This window comes from Acomys minous, assembly GCF_964271855.1.
Source record: "Acomys minous genome assembly, chromosome: 15".
Classification (NCBI taxonomy): domain Eukaryota; kingdom Metazoa; phylum Chordata; class Mammalia; order Rodentia; family Muridae; genus Acomys; species Acomys minous.
Window position 1 is genome coordinate 88,225,315 of NC_140497.1, and position 24,653 is coordinate 88,249,967.

The 24,653-nt window shown below is 40.2% G+C and overlaps 1 protein-coding gene across 4 annotated transcripts in view; it reads left to right on the forward strand.

Moving 5' to 3' along the window:
- The window catches only part of TAFA2 (TAFA chemokine like family member 2), a 420,034-nt gene that overhangs the window by 208,918 nt on the left and 186,463 nt on the right, over positions 1-24,653 (forward strand). Inside the window, exon 1 of one of the 4 annotated variants that reach the window (XM_084760235.1) lies at positions 24,510-24,530. The exons of the other annotated variants lie outside the window; for them this stretch is intronic. The gene's annotated coding sequence lies outside the window, so the exon portion shown is untranslated. Of the gene's footprint in view, positions 1-24,509; positions 24,531-24,653 lie in introns of those variants that run through there. 4 annotated transcript variants of the gene reach the window in all.

Here is a 24,653-nt window from a genome sequence, read left to right on the forward strand (position 1 = left end):
AAGGAAAGCAAAATAATATGTCCACTGTGAAAATAGCATGGCAACTCCCCAGACCATCCTGGGCATGGCTACTATGTTTGCATCAATGCCGCTTTAGATAGCTACCCTAAGGAACAGAAAACAGACTTAAAGAGTTATTGCTAAAGCCACAGTGATGGATGCCCCTTCCTAAGAGCAAAAAAGTGGAAATGACCTAAGTTTTCAGCAATGGATAAAGAAAATGTACATTCACTATGAGACACTACTCATCCATTGGAAATATGGAAAAGTTACTGATGCAACTGAGGTAATTAAGTTTGATGAAATAAGGATGGGCAAGTGTTATAGGATTCCACTCATCTGTAAGATATAAAAGGCTGTTCATAAAAGCAGCTTAGAGCAGTTATATCATTATAATGGTAATTACAGAGATTAGGAGCCAAAGTGGGGCCAGGAGGATGGGGAAGGTTGATTAGCTACTAAGTTACAAGTACCAAATTAGAGAGAACTAAGTTCTGATGTGCCCATTCTACAGCAAGGTGACCTCAGACAGCAAAATGATGCTGGGTATTCCACAACCCAGGCTTTTGAAGGACTCTTGATTTTACAATAAGGAAATAACAAATGTTTGATAAAAGAGATTTTAATACAGTATAGTGTATTGAAACATTACATACTACAACACTAATATATAATACATTTTGTATTTTAGTGTGTAAATTAAGATAAATTTAATTTAGAAAATAAACGTATTTTTATTTTATTTTCAGTTTGCTCACTTTACATCCTGATTGTAACCTCCTCCCTTGTCACCTCCTGATCCCACTCTTCGTTCCCTCACAACCCTTCCCTTTTTCTCCTAGTCCTCAGAAAGGAGAGCCCTCTTCCCCTAACTTTAGCCTCTTCTGAACTGCCTGTAGCCTCTGCCTCTGTGGCCTGGCAAAGCTGCACCTCCAGGGAGAAGTGATCAATGTGTGGGGGCCAGAGTCCATGTCAGAAGTAGTCCCTACTCCCTATGTTATGGGACCCACAGGAGACTGTGCTGCCTATCTACTACATCTGAGCAGAGGGTCTAGGTTCTTGGTTGGTGCATCAGTACTGCAGCACCCCCTCTCCTCTGCCTGGATTTGTTGGCTCCATTGGTCTCTTTGTGGAGCTCCTGACCCCGCCATGTCCTTCTGTTCCCAACTTTTCCATAAGAGTCCCTGTGCTTCACCTCAAAGTTTGGGTGGGTCTCAGCATCTGCTTGGAGCTCCTGCTTGGTGGAGTCTTTCAGAAGACCTCTAAGGTAGACTTTCTTTCTGTCTCTTCTCTTCAACTGTTTCTGGTGTCTATTATCTTTGTCCTTCTGAATGAGAATTAAGAATTTTCCCTAGCATCCTCCTTGTTATTTAGTTTCTTTAGGTCTGTGTATGGTAGCGTGGTTATTCTGTAATATTTGGCTAATATCTGCTGATGAGTGAGTATATTCATGTGTCTTTCTGAGTCTTGGTTATTTCATTCAGGATGATCGTTGCTAGTTTCATCCATTTGCCTGTAAATCTCAATATTTCCTTGTTTTTAATAGCTGAGTAGTATTCCATTATGTAGATGCACCATAGTTTCTTTATCTATTCTTAGGTCGAGGGACATCTAGGTTGTTTTCAGACTCTGCCTATTATGAACAAAGCTGCTATGAACATAATTGAGCAAATATCCTTGTATGGTGGAGCATCTTTTGGGTATATGCCCAAGAGTAGTATCCCAATTTTCAGAGAAAGCGCCAGATTGATTTCCAAAGTGTCTGTACAAGTTTGCACTCCCACCAGCAATGGAGGAATATTCTCCTTTCTCCACACCTTTACCAGCATGTGCTGTTGCTTGAGTTTTTGATCCTAGCCATTCTGTGTGGTTAACAAACATGCATCTGGATTCACTTTTTCCTCAACAATGGCCACAGTGAACAGAGTTAGATTCCTCTTAGCTATGAAGGAAAATGAATAAGTAATGAAAAGCAGGTCAATAATTGTGATGCCAAAGACCTCCTTACCCTAAAAGGTAAATCATTTCCATTTGCGGAGCTGATGCTGACATGGAAGACAAATCTTGGTAGTTTGGGTAGTACATTTGACTCCGTCTCTTGTCTATGATCTCTATAGGAACTCAGGAACAGGAAACTCGTGGAACTTTCTACCTCTGTATTTTGTGGCTTTGTCCTGGAGTTGTCATTAGCTGGTGGCTATACAGTGTTTTGAAAGAAGCTGCTGCAAGTCCATGACCCTTTGCTGAATCCTGTGCGGGTGGATTCACAAAGTCTGGGTACCTGTCAAATCACTACAGGGGAGTGCCCTGGAAATGCTGTTCTGTGCCCTGGAAGTGCTGTTCTGTCACTCCCATTAGTGTTCATTGTGGGCTTGTCACACCCAGCGAGGGAAGAAAATATCTCTCTCTGCCCTGAAATGGTTCTTAAAAACTCCCCCTTTTTTTGTCCTTTAAAATCACGTTTACCATCTGCCTGGAAAGGAATTCAGATAGCTGCCTGTGAACTTCACAATTAAATGTGCTAATCCAGTCTCAAGAGAAAATGATAGTCACACCTGTTCTTCTAAAAAAAGGAAAGGGGAAAAAAAAGAACAACAAACAAAACAAAATAATACCACCACCGTCAAATTAAAAAAACAAAAACAAAAACAAAGTGTAAAAACCTATTTGTTTTTTTAGCACAAAGAAAACTTTAGATGCTTAACAAAATGTAAAACAAGCTCAAATATACTTTCCAATGTTATTAGACAAACAGAAATGCCATAAAATAAAACCCTTTTACTTATTATAAAAATTAAAGTTTCAAGGCAAAGACTCACCAAACCAATGTAAGTGTGGTTTGTTTGTTTTCTCTTTCTTTTGGATTTTTAGATTGGGTGGGTCAAACCACCCCAATGAGACATTTCACTGTGCTGAATCACTGAAATTTATAATCTACCTATAGAACATAAAGGTTTTATAATTGTCTGAATGTAAGAAACATTCATGTATTGACTGATCATGAGTGAAGGTAATTAAAAGATGTTTTACAGTAGACTCCACTGAAACAACACACAACTCAGCAGAGACATGGACCCTGGCACAGGGTTACCAATAAAGTTCAGCAAGTACAGAAGAAAAGGCTTGTAAAAGTCTAACTACACAACACTCCCATGTCAGGAGACCACTGAAGCCAGCTCAGGTCAGTTACTATCATGTGCTCCTGTCTCATCTCACAGAGAATTTGTAACAGAGACAAAATTTAAAACTTAACACACATAGTGAAGCTGTTTAGCTTTAAATTCACTAAAACTATATCATGGAAATTGGAACACTAAAGAGCTTTCTGGTGTCAGGAAAGTTAATAAGATGAACTACTGTGTGAGTTGAACTCTGGTTGAATCTGGTTTGAGAACGACCTCCTATGCTAAAGAAAAGAAACTTGGGACATCCATGAAGTCTCAGTTTAACAAATTCTTTCAGAAGAATTTACTATTTATCTTGATCATAGGGCTTTAACTCAGACTTAATTTTAAGATTAATGTGGAATGTAACATTTTTATTAAATGTATCATTTATCATGGCAAACCCAGGATAATATCGTACTTGAACATTTCATTTAGTCTACACAGTAAACATAGGTGTCCTCACTCCTATGTGAGCTCAATCCTTTAAATTTCGCATGAAATAACAGGTATATTCAGAGACCCACTCATTCTCATAAGTCTGTTCTTTTGTAATGAGAGATATAAAGGGAGTGGATATGGGGGATAGGGGAGGTGGGGAGGAAATTAAATAAGTAGAGGGAGGGGAAACTATAATCAGAATATATTGTATGAGGAAAGAACCTATTTTCAATAAAAAATTTTAAAAATTGGAAAAAAGAAATAACAGGTAAGATATGTCTCATCCATTTCTTATTTTTATCTAGTAGAATGTGAAATTTAAGAGTCTCCATTTTTACTGCATGATTTTTGACATTATATATATAATGTGCAAACTATCATCTACTGTATTTTTGCTATTTCCAAATACTATACCATGTATAGGCCACAGTCCACTATGCCAAGACCCTCAGTATTATTCAGGAACACTTTTGTTGCTTAATATCTGATAAGTTTCTAATACTTATTAACTTAATGAAGACTTGTGGCTAACAAATCTTTTGTGTGGTATGATGGTTTTGTGGAGGTAACAGAATAGCAGAACAAGACTTGCTGGAGCACTAGAGGGGTTTACAGAAGTCAAAATACCAAACTGTAGTTTTTAAAAAGTTCTAGGATTATTTTCCATTAAGTAATTTGATCACTTTACGGCCCTCCCTCTTCTCTTCCCTCACACCTTCTTCCCCCATTCATCCCTCCCCTTCTCTGAGAAGGAGACCCTGCCCCCCCCCCCCCTTATTGGTACCACACCACCTGGCACATTAAGTCACATCAGCACTAGGACTAAGCGCATCCTCTCCTGCTGAGGCCAGGGTAGGCAGACCAGCTAGAGAAAAGGGATCCAGTTGCAACCATTAGAGTCAGAGACAGCCCCTACTCCCATTGTTAGGACACCCACATGATGCCCAAACTGCGCCTCTGTTGCATAAGTGTTCAGGGCCAGCCCATGCATGCTCTTTGGTTGGTGGTTCAGTTTCTGTGAGACCCCATGGCCCAGGTTAGTTTACTCTGTAGGTCTTCTTGTGGTGTCCTTGACACTTCCTGCTTTCTCAGTCTTTCCTCTCACTTTGCAGACCTCCCAGGTTCTGCCTAATTTTGGCGGTCTCTACATCTGTTTCCATCAGCTGCTAGATGAAGCCTCTCAGAAGACAGTTATGCTAGGTTCCTGTCTGCAATCAGGAAGAGCAGAGTTTCATAAACAGTGCCAGGGGTTGACTCTTTTCCATGGGCTGGGTCTGAAGTTGGGCCAGTCATTTATTGGCCTTTCCTTCAATCTCTGCCCTATCTTTATCTCTACACTTTTCATAGGCAGGAAAAATTTTGGGTCAAATGGTTTGTTAAAAAATTTTTTGACGCCATAACTGACAATAAATGCTGGAGAAGATTAGGGGAGACAGAAATGCTCACTGTTGGTGAGGCTGAAAAGTGGTCCGACGTCTTTGGAAATCTATGTGGAGAACCTTCAGAAAGCTAAATATAAATCTACCATATGACCCAGCTATACCACTTTTTGTCATATGCCCAAAAGGCTTGACATCCTACTGCACATATATAGACATGTTCATGGCTGCTCTATTCACAGTAGCATGGAATAGAAGCAGCCTACATGACCTTAAACTGATGAATCAACAGTAGGATATATAATGCGAATCTACCATGGGCTGCTACATATTTGCAAAGAAAACGAAATAGTGGAATTTGCATGAATAGAACTGGGGAAGATCATATAGAGTCAGCTAACCCAGATGCAGAAGGAAAAACATTATAAGAATGGATGTTCCCACTCATCTGTGGTTCCTGGCTCCAGTCTTCAGATGTGATTATATAACCTGGAATAGTTTCTGAAACTAGGGATCTTGGGAGGAGGACTAGCAGGATACAGGTGATTAGAACAGGAAAATGGAAAAATGGAGGGATTTAGTTAGATAGGGGAGGAAAATTAATAAAGAAAAAGGAGGGTCACGGTAAGGGTGTCTTAAAGAGGTATGAGGAATAATACTACCATCTACCTAAAATCACTATAATACATGTAACTCAGTGTAAAAATATACATATAATGCATACATAGGTTAAATGAAATTCGTGTTGACAATGCTTTCCAAACAGACAAAGATTGTCTAACAAAAACCTAAACACCAGAAATGAGAAGTCTGCTCTTGAGTTGTTGGTCAGGGTTGTATGAACGATTCTCCAAACATAAGCTGGTGCTATTGCCCTTGCTAACCTCTCAGAGGTTAGAGTAGGGCCCTATTGCTAAAGCTGCCATGTAATTCAGACATAGGCGACAGAGGATCCAAGCTGCTCCTGAGGACTATGTTTCATGTCCACCTAATTTTTCAAGGGAAGGAAGCAACCAATTGCTTTATCAGGCCATGGCACTTATAAAACAAGTGCCAGCATGGCGTAATATCCCTAAGGGTGCAATAGTGGCCCACATACTTTGGCAGTAACTGAGAGCTCTCTAATTCAGCATAAATCCCACTCAACAAGCAGGAAATCATGCTTGCTTCTGGAAACCTAGCCAAGTACTTAAGGCTGGTAAAGTCAGGGGTCTTGGAAGAGAACCTACAACTTTCTCTTTAATAAACCAGCAAAATTCTTAACTTTATTATAAATATTTATTTTTATTGTCACAGACAAGTTTCACCTCTCATCAAATATCTCCTTGCAACAGACGGAGACAACTGTAGAGAGCCACAATTGATCAGAAAGCAGAGCACAAGCGACCATGTGGTGCCCAGCACTGACTGATTTACATATAACCCAACTCCTGTACCTAAGTCTCAAGGATCATAGCCTAAGACAGGGTAGAAAAGCTGTACGAGCCAGGGCAATGGGAAGTTTGCTGTGAGACGTTGACTACCGGGAATGTCAGAAGCTACACCCAGGTAGTCTCATCGACATGGTTGCCTGAACAGGACCTGCACAAAGATGACATCACTAGACATGGTAAGGTGATAGGGGAAGAGCTCAGGGGGGCTCAGTCCTAGACCACAAAACAAAGCAGCAGCAGCAATAACAGCAATAACAACATCAGCAAAACTGATAGTTGACTAAGGAATGCTAAGATTGAGAGAAATTGTCTTCTCTAGGGAGAGCCCCTATATTGGTTATTTGATACGAAGTGGTCAACCCTGAGCTCATATACATATAAATAACATTATATGTATTGAGCAGATTATATTTATATATTAGGAAAAATACGTAACAACAATTAAGTAAGTAAAGGCAGTGACTTTGATAACAATCAAGAGGGTAGAGTATGTGGAGAGGGATGAAGGGAGGAAACAGCAGGGAGGAAATGATGTAACTATACATTAATTTTAAAATGACAAAATACTAGTGTCTTATGCAAATAATATCTATTAAGGATGATCCAGACTCACTATGAATGATCTTTGTTCCCTAAGCGATTAATGTGAGTTTAAATTTACATATCACAAACCCCAAATACTACACAATACCACTTCATTTTCCTCAAAATAAAAAGGAAAACACTTTATCTGAAGTTCTGAGTGTGTCTAAAGGTTGCAGTTGCTATAAGTATGTGTGTTAACTTGAACAGTTTCTTAAGCTTCTATCTGAATTCTTATTTCTAAATAAATCTAAGTAATCGTAGGATTTAAGAAAGCCTATCTTGCTTTAAAGTGCCTCTTAGGGAGAATGCTCAGGAACGATACTGACTTGTTTTCAGGAAAAATGTCTTTTTCTGAGCCTGATTCTGTCCACCCTGCTCTCCCACTTTTGTGGCAATGGGACACACACGAGTCCCTTTGGGTTTGTCAAATCAGATTGATGCTTTGGGGATCAGTGGCCCCTATGAAAGCCACTGAGGTAGGCTCCTCCTTTAATGCAGAAACCATTACTATTTTTCAGGTCCTAGTTGTATTAACTGCTGTGATGAACTGTACAATATTCACACATGATTTATTTTACATAAGTGGTAAAATTCAACAAAATATAGCAAATGATATTAACAAAAGAAGTAAGAGCTATGGATTTCTCACAAAATGGCAGTTCTTAATTTCACAGTAAAATTGACATACATGTATTTTATTCGTTCCTTTTTGTTTTTTTTGTTCCAATAGAGTTTCTCTGTATAGTCACCACGACTGTCCTGGAATTTGCTTTGTAGCCCAGGCTGGCCTTGAACTCACAGAGATATGCCTGCCTCAGCCTCCTGAGTGCTGGGACTAAAGGTGTGTGCCACTGTGCCCACCTATTTGTTTTTATCCTACAATGCAGTTTCGCTGAAGTTGCACCCTTGTTACACAGTTGGTCAGTCACTTGTTTCCCTTGAAAGCCCCTGCTCTTCTGCAGCGGCCTGCTATCCGTTCCATTTAAGGTATTGCTGTAAAGACTCACAGTCAAATTTAAACGAAACATTTACACTATGGAATACTACTCAGCTATTAAAAACAAGGAATTTCCAAAATTTGTGGACAAATGGATTGAACTAGAAATTGTCATAATGAGTGAGTTCACACAGAAGCAAAAAGAGCTAAATGGTATATACTCACTTATATCGAGACACTAGTCCAAGGTGTACGTCCCCATGAAAAACTGTACCTACCAGAATAGTGGGTAAGAGGGGAGGACATCCTATTGAAACTTTAGGTGTGAGAAGCCTGGGAGAAAGAGGAAATGGAAGGATCCAGTGGGTCCTGGAAAACTACAGGCGAGTCTGGGCCCTGGGGCCCTCCGCAAACTGTGGCAACAGCCAAGGAAAAAATAGGCAGTAAAAACCTTGAACCCCTACCTGGACTAGCCGATGGACATTCTCCACTGTTGAGTGGAGAAGGAGATCTAACTTTCACACAAACTCTGGTGCCCCATATTTGAACATGTCCCTTGGACGGAGATGCCTGGTGGCACTCAGAGGAAAGATAATAGGTCACCAAGGAGAGACTTGATACCGTATGAGCATATTCAGGGGGAGGAGGTCCCCCTCAGACACAGACTTAGGGGAGGGGAGGGGAGTAGGGGGGAAGTGGGAGGAAGGGAGGAATGGGAGGATACATGGGATGGGCTAACAACTGAGATGTAATATGTATAAATTAATAAAAATGTATTTAAAAAAAAAGAGAATAAAGTGTTGGTAGATGTTGGTGATGCAAAAGCGTATTCACTGTTTATGAGAGTGTCAATTATTTTCCCATTTGGAAAGAGCAGGGCGTGCCCTGTCACGATGTTCTCAGATGGAAGGGGTAGGTCCTTAGGGAAAAGTGCTGGATCCATTACTGCCCAAGAAGAACCCTGTCCCTTATGGAGGATGACAAACGTGAGGGAGACACACAGGAGAAGCTTCTCAGCCTTTCAGGGACTTTAACGACATCCTTATTGACTCTAAATCAAAAAGTGGCCTTTCTGGCCACAGACCTTTCAGCAGTCTCTCAACACTGTCTTCTTTTCCTGCCTTTCTGATGGACTCAGTTGTTCCAATACACAGACTTTTCCTGCATTGTGCCTTTTGCATACAATGTCTTTCTGCCCCCATTGAATTTGCCTGATGCTGATAATCACTCTCCAAGGGGGAACATTCAATATCATCGCTGATACAGAGCCCTATCTTGTGTCCCTCATCTGATATGTTCTTTCCATCTCTTCTGGAGTCCTTAAATGACTTACCGTGTGTCTCATAAAACCCTGCACAGTCTTCCTTGTCTATTTATTGGTTTGTTAATGTCTTACCTTTTCTGAGAAATATGGTAAAATTCCATGAAACTGTAAGCTGGATGTTTACATATATAGCCAGTGGGGTATGACACCCCATGAAGTGGGCATTGTGTCGAGATCCATATGCTACAGATCTCCAGAACCTCCCTGACATGTTAACTATCATCTCAAAATTCATACCCAACCCTGTAAACTTACTCCTGAAAGGGATGTTGGTGTCTTAGTCAGAACATGATAATGTGTTTAAAAATTGGTCTTGGCTCTGTGGATTATGTTACCAAGACTTTTTTTATATTTCCACAAAATATAAAAGAGAAGAATCTTCTAAATGTACGCTTTGACTGTAAAACAGGCACATGTGTCTTTACACTGTGTGCTGGCTGGTTTTGGTTGTCAACTTGACATACCTAGGAAGAGGGAAATCTCAAGTGAGGAACTGCTTTCATCAGATTTACCCATGAGCATATCTATGTGCCGGCACTTTGACTGATAACTGATGTGAAAGGCGCTAGCCCACTGTGGGCGGCACTATCCTTAGGCAGGTAGGCTTGGGCTGTTTATGAAAAATAGGTGAGCAAATGCCTGGAAACAAATCAGTAAACAATCTACTTCAAGTTCCTGCATTGGCTTTCCTTAATGATGGATTGGAAAGTAAAAAGATAAGCAGACCCTTTCTTCCTCAAGTTGCTTTGGTCTTGAAGTTTATCACAGCAAGAGAGTAAACTAGGACGTTGAGTCACACACGGCATGGTATATTGAACTGTTTGCATACTCTGTAGAAATGGTTGATTCTGAGACATGCATGTTTCCTCTTAAACTCCTAATCATCTCTTGAATTTTCCATGTCTTTTGACATGCACTTTTAAAGCAATATGGAGAATTCCAAAGACTGACAGACACAAAAGTTTATGTAGAGATGAAATTGCCACCCCATGCTTTTTTTGTGTATGTTAAGTAGATTACAACACTGCATTTTATTTACGAACGTCTTTCTGTTTCTATTGGATTAGTGTTTGTGGATTATTGAAAAATTTTAAGTTCTTTTGGCTTGATAAGTAATTAGGTGATGGTAATCCAGGGAGTAAATGGGTTACCTGTTGGAACAGGGCAGAAAAAAAAAATCTAAAAACTCTGAAAGAGATATGCAAGATGAACCAAGGTGGGAAGTTGATATGAAACTTTAAGATTTAATAATTTGCTTTTTATAGTTCTGCTTTTATTGAAAATCTCATCGCTTCCTCATTAGTAGCTAATAGAGAAATATAGTTATATGGTGAATATACTAACATTGATTAGTTGAACATTTTTAACTTGGAGAGTCTGTGGCAGAAAATGGGCACTTCACATACCTACCATGACTCCAACTGTCTACCTTCCTGTCAATTGTCACATATACAAAGATTTGGGACTAAGCACACCTACATACAAACAAGAAAAAAAAAGAAATGTAAAATTGTGGAGGTCTAGCTTGTACTCATATACTATAAAAGAAACCACACTGGTGATGGGACTTTGGCCAGGACTATAAGGCTCACAATGCTTTGAATTTTTCTAAAGTATGTATTAGTTAGGGTGTGTTTAATTTTTCAAGATGAAGTGAGTAATGCAACATGCAGAAGCTCTAGATTGAATCTTTAGACCGTAACTCTAGTCTATTTCCAAATAAGGCATATATGGTGGTTTGTTTGCTTGAGGTAGGCTTTTAAACTGGGATGGGATTTTACACAACCCAGACTTTCAGTGTTGTACTGGTTTTGGAGTTGGAAAAATCACTGGAGGCTTTAACTCCTGGGTGGTGTTAAGTGACTGAAAAGACGACAGTGACATGGCAAGGTGGACATCTTAATACAAACAAGCTGGCCCTGTGGGTTTATATGGAGGGTGGCAGGCTGGACACGCCTCAGATGAATACTGACTGGCAAGTTGCTCAAGTCCCCATGATCTCAGTTTCTCTGCAAAAAGAAGGAGACGGACCACGGCTGAGCTTCCTTTTATCCTAAGATTTGAGGTAAAATTTCAGAATGGGCAGCTTGGGAACTCCGGGAGGTTTATGATCTGTTCCCCATCAGGATGCACGACGGTCCCGTTACCCTGTTTAAGACAGATTTGCCTATCTCCTTTGTCCTGCATTTGATCACACAAAGAACCTCACTTTTACTCGTTCATTTACTTCAACCCCTTACAGTTACAGCTTTAATTAAGTCTTGTGTGATCACCTGAAAAACAGTATTCCCATCTCTGTCCTATTTTTTTTCCAGTATTTTTTTTTCCCCAGTATTTGACTATGAGAGGCAAAACAAAGCAGGCTAACTCAACTATAATTTGTGATGAGTCTGCCTTTCTCCCTATTGCTTCTACTACCCCCAGCACTTAAAGAAAACAGCAGTGATACCCAAATCAGTTCGTCTAAACAGTTACTGAGGCCCAGGAATCTTCTTACCACATAAGAAATGCCAAAGGGATACACTGCAAGGATTTACTTAAAATTGGAACATCTCTTAGCATACAACAGATTTTTATTCTTTTAAAAAAATTTAAAGGCTTTGATAGAGAAGCCATGCTAAGTAGATATTATGACATGATTCTGTTGCCCATTCTTAGATTAAAATAGATAGGCAGATACTATGCAATGTTTTGAGAAAAATGTGTCGTGTGCTTGTGTGTATGTGTGTGTATGTGTGTGTGTAAAATATACGCACAGTTGCATTTCAAAAAATATTTAACATGCATTTTCTTTTTTTAGGTAGAGCTTCATTAGTCTAGGCTGGCCCAGAACGTGATACATAGTGGAGGATGACCTTGAACTCCTAATGCTCATGTCTATACATTATGAGTGCTCAGATTACATGGTGTTCACTACTGTGTTTGGTTTAATGCATCATTAGGGATTGATCTCACAGCCTTATTTATTATAAGTAGGCAAGCCTTCTACCAACTGTGCTACATGATCAGGAATTAGCATGCCTTTCCTTTAAGTGTTATTTAACAATTGCTTCCTATGTGGACCGGTGTGCTAATGCAGCAGTATGGATTTGTTACAAATACATGGAGTTAGTCTACGAAGTACTTTTTTTATTTGGCTAATATTCATCTTCTTGCCTTCTTAATACACCTGGTATAGAGATATTGCATATATCTGTCACTACCAACTTAAAACATCTATCTAAACCTAAAAAAAATTTAGTAGTTAAGATGTTTTTAGGTCTAGATAGATATTTTAAGTTGGTAATGACAAGATGTGGTGGAGATTGATTTACACTCAGAATTTTAGATGCAGCAAGATAGGAAAGATGTTTTCGTTGAGGCTGTCAAATACAAATAGCCAAAACACTAAGAGTGTAACATTTACATAATTCCTGATTGTGTCATGGTTCTTCTTGCTATAGGTACTTTATTGTATATACATGCAATAATATAAATGTATATGTGAAAAATAGAAAATGTTTAATTTAATAAAACAAAAATAGATATCTGGACATATATTCAGATTTTAAAACATATATGTCTAACACATTCACGCAGTTATATACAAAAGCTAAGATTCTCTTTGGCTTCCAATCCTATTCCTATTCACTATCGAAGCATAAAGATGTGGACTATCGTTTCAAATCACCAAAGAACACTACAGAGGTGTGACTAATTGTAGTTTAGTGTTTTAATTGCATATTTCTTCTTCTTCTTCTTCTTCTTCTTCTTCTTCTTCTTCTTCTTCTTCTTCTTCTTCTTCTTCTTCTTTCTCTCTCTCTCTCTCTCTCTCTCTCTCTCTCTCTCTCTCTCTCTCTCTCTCTCCCCATTCATACACAAGAATGCAGGTATACGCATACTGTGTTTCACGTAGAGAGGTCGGAGACAGCATGAGCTACTAGTCTTTGCTTCCTAGCATGTTTGAGACAGGGCCTCTTACTGTTCGATGCAGAGCGCTGCACAGAGCAGGCTACCCAGCTCTGCAGCCCCTGGCCATCCTTCAGCCTCCACTGCCCTTTTCCCTGTAGCAGCGCTGGGATGTCAGGTGCCCATGCTCTGTTCCAAGCTTCTGTATGACTTCTGCTGATTCAAGCTCAGGGACTCATGCGTGTATGGCATGTGCTTTTTCCAACAAACCATCCCCCTGCCAGCTTCTGACACTACTTCTAGAACCCATGAATGGAAATAAAGCACAACCGAAGCTTTGTGTATTGATTTCCTGATTTATTTTGAGTTTTATGCCAGATGCCTCAGTGTCATCTGGGAAAGGAAAGATAAAGCAGAATAAGCCACACTCTGTCTTTGATACTGTTTTCCTTCTCCCCTGTCCTTCTGAGCCTGCATCTCCTGCTGTGGCATTGCTCTTTAGTGGGCTTTGCCAGAGCTGCTTGTTGGTTGTGATCTTTCCCCTTTCCTTTTTCCCAGGCTTCATTTCGTTTTCATCTCACACTCACAGTTGTCTGATTGAAGCCTCAATATTTATACATTGCAAATAGGTATGCATGCTAATTCCCCATTACTACGTTGTTATTTTAAAACACAGGACCTCTTCTGCTTAAGAGAATAGTTCGTGCTGCTTTTATTTCTCATTTTTAAAAGTACTAGACTCTTCATTGTAACCATTTTTTTGTTAAAAATTTCAAAATTATATTTTATATTTGCATGTAAAAAATCTATACTATTTAATCTCTTTATACCAAGATCACATTTTAGACATGACTATTTTTTTCTGTGCTCCATTGAATTCCTGGAGAGGAACCGTACCCGTGAGGTGGCCTTTCCTTGTACCACATTTTCTCAGTTTACACTTAAAAATGGGGCCTGTTCTTCATTCCTGCTCTCCCCACCCTCCTTTTTTTTTTTTTTGTTAATTCTCACCTCTCATCGAGTTATTTAGCAGCATCTTTTTTTCTCAGCCCGTTATCCCTTTCTCGGGCTTTTAGCATCTAATTTACAGCTCTGATCTTTCAGGGTAGAATTTTGGTATGGAGAAAGAGAGATGAGTATACTTGCTCAATGGTCTAGCCAATGAGGCGTAAGGACTAGAGGCTCTATTCCAGGGACAACCGTGCCTTCAAGGAAAGGGTGATAAAATAGTATTGTCTAACTGTGAAGCCAAGGGACCAGGAGAGCTTCATGTGGAAGGTCTATTTTGAGAGCTACAGGGCTGGAGGCTCCAGGAAACCAATGTTTCCATCAGAGCAGAAAGCAGTGGTTCCTGACCTTCCTAACACTGCTCTCCTTTAGTACAGTTCCTCATGTGTGCTGACCCTCAACCACAAACTTATTTTTGTTGTTCCTTCATAACTGTAATCTTGCCGATGGTATAAGTTGTAATAGAAACATCTGATATGTAGGATATCTGATATTTGACTTGCAGAAGGGTGAGACATGCAGGTTGAGAGCCAGTGGTCTAAAGACACGAAAGGAGCACTGTCATTCGGCTCCAGAGGTTCATGGCTCAGTTAGGTGGACACATGGAATTAACCATCACAATTTCTAAACAAAACGGTGGTATGTCTCTGGGGAAGACCTATGTAAGCAGGAGGGGTAGGATCAGAAGTTCAGGGTTATTCTTGGATACACAGTAAGTTTGACATAAGCCTGGGCTATATGGGAACCTTGTCTCAAAAAAAAAATCATGATTATGGCTCTTCAGTTGGGAATATAGCTCAGTGGGTAAAATTCTTTCATAGCATGCAGGGAGTAGTACCATGTTCAGCCTCCAGCACCACATAAAAGTGAGGGACCCTGTATAAAAAAGTACAGTTATGGATACTTGAGAGGGAAATTGGGGTTAAGATAAAGTCAGGGAATTAGGTAGGTATTTACCACAGCGAAAGTTGACTGACTTCTCATTTTGTCCTATGGATATATATTCTATATTCAAGGCATTCAGTGCTACTGTTGCTGTTTTTGCATATATATGTATATATGCAAATATATACATATCCTGATCCAGGGCTCTGAGTGGACCTCACCCCAACATCTACCCCATGTATGACGTGCTGGAACGCATGAAGGAGCTGGAACTGCAGATTCAAAGATTAAGAATCTCCTTGACACACAGCAATGATGGGATATCCGACAGTAGTCCCATTGAGGATCCAGTAAAGATAGTGTAGGCCTCCAACCAGACCCATGACTCATAGCAATGAACATTTGAAAGTTAACATATGTGGACAAAAGGCTATACTGCATGATACACTACAGCGTCTGTGACAAGATTTTCTGTTTGTTTTATTTTACTCGGGGAAGGAGAGAGATTTTGGTGCATGATGTGTAAATCATAGACATTCAATAAAAGTGAAAAAAAAAAGAATGCTAGTGAGCAGGCTGGAGAGATAGTTCAGCAGGTAAGAACACTTGCTGCTTTTTATAGAGGGCACGGGGCCAGTTTCTAGCAACTGCATTGGGAGGTTCGTAACCTTTGGGGTTCCAGTTTTAGGGGAACCAACAGCCTTTTTACAGGTACCTTCATGTATGTTGTACACATACTTACACTCGGCTGCCGGTACCCCCAGAAAAAAAGATAACATCAGTCACTAAAAAATAATTATAGTGAAAATCCTCAACTCTTTACCACCTAAGCCAAATAAATAGATACTACAAAAGCATCCTACAGCTTCCTTGATTACAATTCTAATTTATCAAGGAGAAAGCATTATCCTGTCATTTGTGACAATACTTGCTTGCTTTAAAAAATTTCATAGCATTCATATACATCATTAAATACTAAAACTTTTTGCTTTTAGATTTAGTGCTTTATGTGTGTGGGGCCATTATAAATATATTAGTCAACTGTAAATCTTCATTCATGCCATATGAAGAATGGCATCTAATAGTAATTCATAGGGGTTCTTCAGTCAACAAGAAGCATTGTCTATGCCTAGACATTCATGTCTCAGCCAGTCTCAGAGCTAGTCCCATATGGTGAGATTAGCAATATAAGTTACCTGCTTGTTCTGCAGTTTAAATTCTTCATATCCTGCTTGTAGCCCCCTCCCTCATTCCCTCCCATTCTCCCTCCCTCCCTCATCCCCTCTCCCTCCCTCCCTTACAACTCAGACAAGGGGAGCCCTCTTCCCCTAATATCTGACCTCAGCCTATCAAGTCTCATCTATATTAGCTGTAACCTCTTCCTCTGTAGCCTGGCATGGCCATCTTGCCAGGGGGACGTGATCTAAGTTCAGTGGCCAGAGTGCATGGCTGAAGTGGTCCCTACTCTCCAGATGTGGGATCCATAAGGAGACTGTGCTACTACATCCAAGCAGTGGGTCTAGGTCCACATCATATATGGTCCTTGGTTGATGTTTCTGGCTCTGATTTGTAGTGTGGTTATCCTGTATTATGTGGCTAATGTCTGATTATGAGTTAGTATACACCATACATGTCTTCCTGGGTCTGGGTTACCTCACTCAGGAGGATCTTTTCCAGTTCCATCCATTTGCCTGCAAATTTCAAGATTTCCTTGTTTTTAATAGCTGAATATAGATATACTACAGCTTCTTTATCCAATCTTCAACTGATGAACATCTAGGTTGTTTCCAGATTCTGGCTATTACAAATAAAGCTGCTATGAACATTGTTGAGCAAATGTCCTTGCTGTATGGTGGAGCATCGTTTGGGTACATTCCCAAGAGTACTGAGGTAGAGTTATTCCTAATTTCCTGAGAAAGGACCAGATTGATTTCTAAGGTGGTTGTATAAGTTTTCACTCCCACCAACAATGGAGGAGTGTTCTACTTTCTCCACATCCTCATCAGCATGTGCTGTCACTTGAGTTTTTGATCCTAGCTATTCGGATAGGTATAAGATGGAATCTCAGAGTCAATCTTTAAAATGGTTTGTAATATCCTTGATCCTTGTCTTATTCTATATTTCTAAGGTCCTCCTTTGAAGCAGGAAATAACCAGTGGCCTATGTGTTATGTGCCCTTCTATGTCTGCAGGTAATATTTACTTGTGGCTCATTTTTTCTTGGTGTTGAGTTTGTGTTTGTATAAGAAGCCCTTCACATTAAGAATATGCTTAATTCAGGTCTCAAGTATCATGGTTGCCCTGAATTTTAATCTTGGCTTTAACCCTCATGAACTCTGTAATCTTATGCAAGTTACTTTATTTCTTGAACAAGGATAATAACAGGACCCACACTGTGGAGTTGGGCTGACTGAAAATTAAATATATAAAAAGTGCTAATAGCAGTGTGGGGTGGGTATAGGGGAGCAATGACAGCTGTCATCGTTTGTTTATTGATTATTATGATAATAAAGGTTCTTGTGTAGATTAAATGGGAGAAGCTTAATTAGTCTCTGTCTGGCAAATAGCAGGTATTTGGTGATTCTTGGTGAGTTTCTGTTTTCCTTTTCCTTCCCAGTGATATGGCCGCCTTCCAGATAGCTGAGTTTTCTGTGAGTCTCACAGGTGTGTAAGTGGGGATAGGGCTAAAGCTCCCTCATGTGTGTTCTTAAATGTCTGTGATTGAGTTCTCAGAGATTAGAGATGTGATCATAGAGCCTTTGCCACTGATGCAGAAATTTGTAGGGAATCAGTAGAAATCGGTCAGAGTTCTCAGGATGCACCGTGTAGCATGCAGACAGAGTGCAAAGGTTTTTAATGCAGTAGAGAGGAAACATCTGTTGTCCCAGAAAAAAACCTTTCTTTTAGCATTTTGTTTTTAAATAATTATTTATAATATCTGATTTTTTACTTTAAATTATATGTACATTTGTGTGTCTATATGGTATGTGCATACACTGTCATGCTTACAGAGGCCAGAAAAGGATATGGGTGTCTCCTCAGAGCTGGAGTCATGGGTGGTCATAGGCTGCTGGGTGCTGGGAACTGATCTCCAGTCCTGTAGAAGAGTTGCACATACTTTTATCCAGTGAGCTGCCTCTCCAGCCGCAGATCCACCCATCAGTCTTTTAAAGTGATTCTTTTACTTTGTTTCAAACTTCTCTTTCAAGAATCGCCCTTCATTTTTATTATTACCGAAGAATCTGCGCCACTTCTTAAAACTGTAGTTTGTGTTCAACTTCTAAAAAAAATCTCACAAGGAAAGTGGATGTGTAGCAACAACTACAGTTTCTATTCTTTTGGAAGGACTTTGAAAATTGGTGTGACATTGCACATCATGAGCTTGGTAAGGGGTTTATAAACTTATAACTAGCTAGAAGAATTATGTATTTGATTGAAGGATTATACGGGAGCTTGTTCTGGTGGCTTTTGATGAACTGGAGCATGGCTAAATTTTCTGAAGAGCTGTGATATAAGCAGTTCCCTGTGATGAGTTCCTATCAATGGAGAAGCAGATTGTATTTCTGGGAAAGGTAGCTTAAAATATTTCTTATCACTTTGGATGTGAGCCTCTTGGCATTCACTATTGAATAATTATTTCGGGATGGTGTTGTCAGATCCAGGCCTTCTAAAAATAAAGCGAATTCTCATCAAATTAGCATTTTCTCAGGATGAGTGAAACCTTATCTTTGCTTTTTCTTTCCCTCTTTCGCCTACCCCCCACCTCCAACCGCCACAAGTCAGAGGTGATGCTGTGTAGTCACTAATAGTTTTCTATACCCATGCTAAGCTTAGTTTATGATCAATCCAGTCAAAAGGCTATAAGATGTCATGAATCTTATGTGCTTTGAGATGGGTCCTCTTACTGAACCTGAGGTTACCATCTTGCCTGTGCTGGCTGGCTGATAAAATCCAGAGATCTGTCTATTTTTGTTTACCCAGCACTGGACTTACAGACAAGCCCCTCACCCCACTATGCCTGGTTTTTATGTGGGTGCTGAGGATACATGCTCAGGTCCGAATGCCTGTACAGCAAGCACCTTACTGACTATGTCCCTGACCCCTGCAAAACTTTTGAGATGCAAAACTTTATGCAGATGTATAAAGTGTCACAAGCAGCATGAAGAAACATCTGGGGAAGTTGGGATAAAATAACATTTCCCGGGCACACATCTCATTTGTGTATGTTTGATGACTTTCAGGTTAATCTCCCACTAAACCCCAGAGCCCAGCTTTTCAGATATAGAGATAGAGGAAGGGCTTGACACTCATGCAAGAGTGTGGTTGCTTTCTGAGGCACGGGAAGTAATTTTAACTGGTGTCTGTATTCAACATTGATTCTTGAACAGATTCCCATCTGCTTTCGTGAGAATGGCTGTGGCTGTCATCACCGCTGAGGAAAGCTGGGCTTTATTCTTGGGATTCTGAGTTGTTCTGAATCAGAGGTTTGGCTCTGTGTCCTCTTGAAGACTTTCTGGGTACACCAGAAGGGTCTGGCCACCCTCAGTGTCTGATGGGTGTCCTATTGCTTCAACCTTGTCCACTGGGTTTTGGTTAGGGGAGTGTGGTGGTGAAATATAGCTATCAACTCAGCATAATCCAGAATCACCTGGGAAGCGAGTTGTAATGAGGAATAGATCAACTGGCCTGTGGACGGGTGGGTCTCAGTTTTAATTGATAGAAGAAGATAGGCAGTGTTCTCTAAGCAGAGGCTTCTAAACGGTATGGAAGGAGAAAGCTAGCTGGGAACAGCCAACCAACAAAGCAAACTGGTGTTTTTTCTCTCTTTGGATTTGATTTAACTGGGTGGCTGAGTTCCTACCTTGACTTCCTTGGAGTGATGGACTGACTGTACCTTGGGATTGGAAGTCAAGCCAACTCATTCCTCCCCCATTTTGCTGTTTGTTAGGGCGTTTGCCATAGCAACGGAAGTGAGCATGGGATGAGGAGTTGTGAGGACAGCGTTTACCTATAATCTGAGGGGCTATCTCTGTACGGATTCACTTACTTGTTCCAAAAAGTCTTGTGGCTTTTAGGTTTCATATATACTGCATAAGCAGAATACATTACACAGTAGGGGATATAATGCGGATGAGCACCGTGAAAAGGAGGGAAGGTCAAGTGGCATGCTAACTTGATAGACCTCTTCCTCAAAGAAATGGGTACGCTCTTGTCTACCTGTTCACTTTTACCTTTTCTGTGATAATAGTTACCTGGGTTTTTTTTTCCTGTTAATCACATCTATACTATGAAGTTTTAATGATGTTTAAACATACAGTGTTCATGTATTTAACACATTGCTTAGCAAGAAAAGCATTCAGTAAAAAGTTGGCATTGTTCTTACTACACCTATAACTGTTATAACTGCTGCTGCTATTAAATTATTTTGGACAATATTAGTCTAAATGGGAGGCATCCTTTAAGACTCCTGATTAAGCTCTGCACTACTAACTCTTTACATCATCATATTTAACCCTTGGCATATACAGTAAGGCAGTTATTACCTACAGATAGGAACTGCAGCTCGGAGCTGCTAATGAAGTTCTGCTTAAGCATCTTAGATAATCAATTTAGATTTGAACTCATTACACTTGACTGAAAATTGTCTGCCCACCCCCCCCAACCCTCTTGACACTGTAAAGATAAATGTAGGAGTGAGACAAATTGAGGGCTGTGTAGAAATGTTCTTTCTCATGTCAGCCTACGAACTCTCTTCATGTGACTGCCATAGGCCACGTTAACTATCCTGGAGGCAGATTGGGCTGTGGGGCTTTGTTCTAATATCAGTTGGATAAGGTTGAGTTTTTTTGCATCCTTCTGTGCTTACCTTTAACTACCTTGGCTTCAGCCATTCCCTACTCCCAGTAGACATCAATTTGTGACCCAAGGAAGATTCTAAGCGCCTAATATTGGACTTGGTGGGTGTATAAGGTAGGGAAGGGTGTACCACAATGAACCATTTCCCTCTAGCCTTCCTACCATGTTAAGGAAATAACTCCATGTCCTTGGGAAGGTTCACAGGGTCACCTGGGGTAGGATAACCACAGGCTTTGCTTTGAGGTCTGACATCATTTCTCTCCTTGCTAATCTCACCATTCATTTTTCACCTTTTGCCTCCACTCACTTACTTTCTAAGTCTGTAGAAGCACCCATTCTCCTGCCCACCTAAAGGACCAGTGGAACAAGATAGAAATGGAATGTACAGCACAGTACTTACATTTTGCCATAAACAATGTTAATCTGGAACCAGTAGACCACATTTGTGGCCAAAGACATTTCTTCTATCAGCAGATGTACAAAGCATGCTTCTTCAAGCATCATCTTGCACACTTTTAACTTATTTTACTATGAGAAATCAGTTGCTTAAGGAAATTAGCTATGAAATAAGTCGTGCGTAATGCTATTTGATGTAGCTGTAGTGTAAAAAATATGAAGTAATGGTCAAAATTTATGGCAGGTTAAGAAATTTATCAAGAATGTAAATAAACATTGGGGTCAGGTGAGGTGGTGCAGGCCTGTAATCCCAGCACTCAGGAGGCAGAGGCAGAGGCAGGAGGATCTCTGTGAGTTGGAGGCGAGCCTGGTCTACAAAGTGAATCCAGGATAGCCTAGACTACACAGAGGAACCCTGTATCAAAAAGCATCAAAAATGTTAGCATTGGTAAAACAGAATTATGTTCTAAACAGGTTTTTGTAGGCACCAAGAGCACCGCATACAGAGTTTTCATTAGGTATTGAAACTTCGTAGCACATACTTAATACAAAAAAAAAATTTGGTCTTCTGTATATTACCTTTTGTCTTCTAGAAGATTCTTCAAAGATAATTCATCTGATAAAGTTGCACAGGTAAAGCTGGAACAAAAACTGACATGGTTGGCATGCAGGTTTCTCATTCATGGCTTTAATAGAGTATACCTATTACAGAGAGGCATTAAAGGTATCCAGCTTCACAGCAGCTGGACACTGCCAAGTGCTCACACAGCATATAATTGGACACGGTGCCCTCTTTATTACATTGCTTTGGATTGGATTCTGACAATATTTGCAGCTAAAATTATTTTCATGTGTTAACAATGATTGAGGGTATCTGAGATTTCCAATGTGAATATAAGGACTCGGCCGAACGACTAATTTTTGTGCTCATAACAGGGATTAATTATGGGTGCTGAGAGACAACATGTATAGGATGGATCAGAGTCCAGTAATCCTAAAATTGAAAAAAACCCGATAATGTACTTTAATTACAGAATGCCTCATGAGAAGCTGTAATTATTTATGATAATGTTTAAGCTGTTGATGGCACGAGGAGCAAAAGTTGTCGAGCAGCACAGCTTCTTCAGCTATTTTGACATGTATTCCAAGGGAATAAATGATCTCTCATTCATTTGGGTAGTCATTTATTTTATAAAACCAACTATTATCTGGCTCCGGTGGGAGACAGGTTCGCTCTGCATTTATAAAGATGAGGACACTAAATTACTTCCGCCATGGATCCTCTGAGGATTTAACAACAAGGCTATCAAAGGAGCTGCTACTCCCATGGGTGCTATTATGCCTCATGGCACCTGACAAATTGGATCGCAGACATGGCTATTCATAGGAATAGCCTCCTTACCCAGGCAGGACGGTGTAAGGGAAAACCAAAACGTCTGAACTTATGATCTAAGATCCCAAGGAACTTAAACTCTGGCGAAGAAATAACTTCTGTCTGAAATAATCCTCCCCGAGTTGTGTGCCCGGAGTTATTACCCTAAATGACTGAATGTGTGAATGGTGTGCACTTCTGGGTGGAGACGGTGTAGAGAGTGGCAGCTGGGGCTGGGGGCATCGTGTTCAGCGGTTCAAGTCTCAGTTTTGCTTTAAGTAGACATGAGTTTTCTTGTTTTGTAAGCAGAGCACCCAGGTTCTCTGAGATCAAGATTCTGATAATATCTGTAAAAAGCTTTAAGCAGAGAGCTTACCCAGTGCCGTAGTGAGTACTCAGTGTGTGTTTCCTTCCATCACTGCAGTGGCTCCTTTGTAATCAGGAGCCCAGCAATGTAGGCTTCCTTATCTGGATATAGCTTATCTCTCAGGCTTTTAGTTCTACGCTGGGAAATGAGCTTCCTTTCCAATTTAAGGTTGTACAGTCAATTCTGGTTTGAAATTTAAGTCTGTTTTGTGCCAGTAGATTTAAGGTTTTTGTTTTTGTTTTTTTGGCTGTTGTTGTTTTCTCTTTCCCCGATCCCTATCAAGACTGATCCTTTATTCCAACAGTCTTTTGCATCAAGGAGTTTCCAAGGGGCTTATATTACTTTTCATATGCTCCCATTGTATCAGTGTGTGTCATCTGCTGCCGCCCCTGGAACAGGTTGAAGGTTGATGTAGGTCACCTGTCCTTCCTCTCCGGACTTGGTCTTAACTTGTCTCATGACACTGAATTGTCTGTCAAGTTTTTGTCTCTTCTTAGCCCATCTTCCTTGTAACCTATTTCACGAAATTAGAATTATCATCATGAGTATTGATATCCTAACCTTTCCAGAATAATATGTCAGAAATTTGGGTGACATGAACTGAGTGGCGTGCTGAGGAGCAACTTTGTTGATCATAGGTCCTTTTCAGGCCATGATGGTCAATGGGCAGTCGGTGAAGATGGCTCTGGAAGTGGTGGGTTTGGTTAGTGATTACTGAACCTGAGGTTTAAACTCAAATGACGTTTCCAAATCTAGAGATCCCTTCTTTGTGATAATCACCTTTATTTTCTAAAATGATATGCAGTTTTCTTTAAGATAAAAATATATAATAAAATTTGAAGATAGAGGTTGCACTCCACCAAGAGCTAGGCTGAGACCATACCTCCATTTGCCCTTCAGTCAAGTCACTAGGGGTCAAGCGGGGTCTGTGCACTGCAAATAGGACTTTGTTATTCCTATCCTCTTTATTCTTATTAAGGGAAGATTCCTTCTAGATTCCTTTTCCATGTTCTCAAACACTCCCCACTTCACCATCACGTTCCTTAGTGATCCTGTTAGGGCTAGCTTTAACTTTCAAGTTATTCTTCATAAGAAACCACAGGCTTCTCGCACGTTCTGATTCTCATTAGGTGTGACCCCTGCCCTGTTTTCTTCCCTCATCCTCACCCATGAACCATGTCCTTTCCTCTGGCCACGCTCAGCATCCTTTGTAAGCATTCCCAGCCACAGATCTCCAATCTCTTCTCTGAAAACATATTCCACCCTCTTGTACCACCCACCGAGCAGCCCCTCAGAGTGTCTTCCTTCCCTTCAAGGTATCTCAAGCTCTCATTGTCTGGGATGCCACCATCAGTCGTATAAGGGGAAGGGTTCTTGTTACCAATGCCACATGTGGGAAAGCATCCAAGTTCTGACTTGTATGTCAGCAGGCTTTATGATACTGCATGTCAGTGTTCCTACGAACTTGACCTTGAATTATTCTTCCATGTTTATTGGTGATTTATCTTATCTATTTTTATTCCTGTCTTAATTAAAGGCAGTTTTACTATGTGTGCAGATAATTTTTTTTCTAAGATTTCCTAAGCTCTGAGCCTATTTCCTGGAATCATATTTCTTAT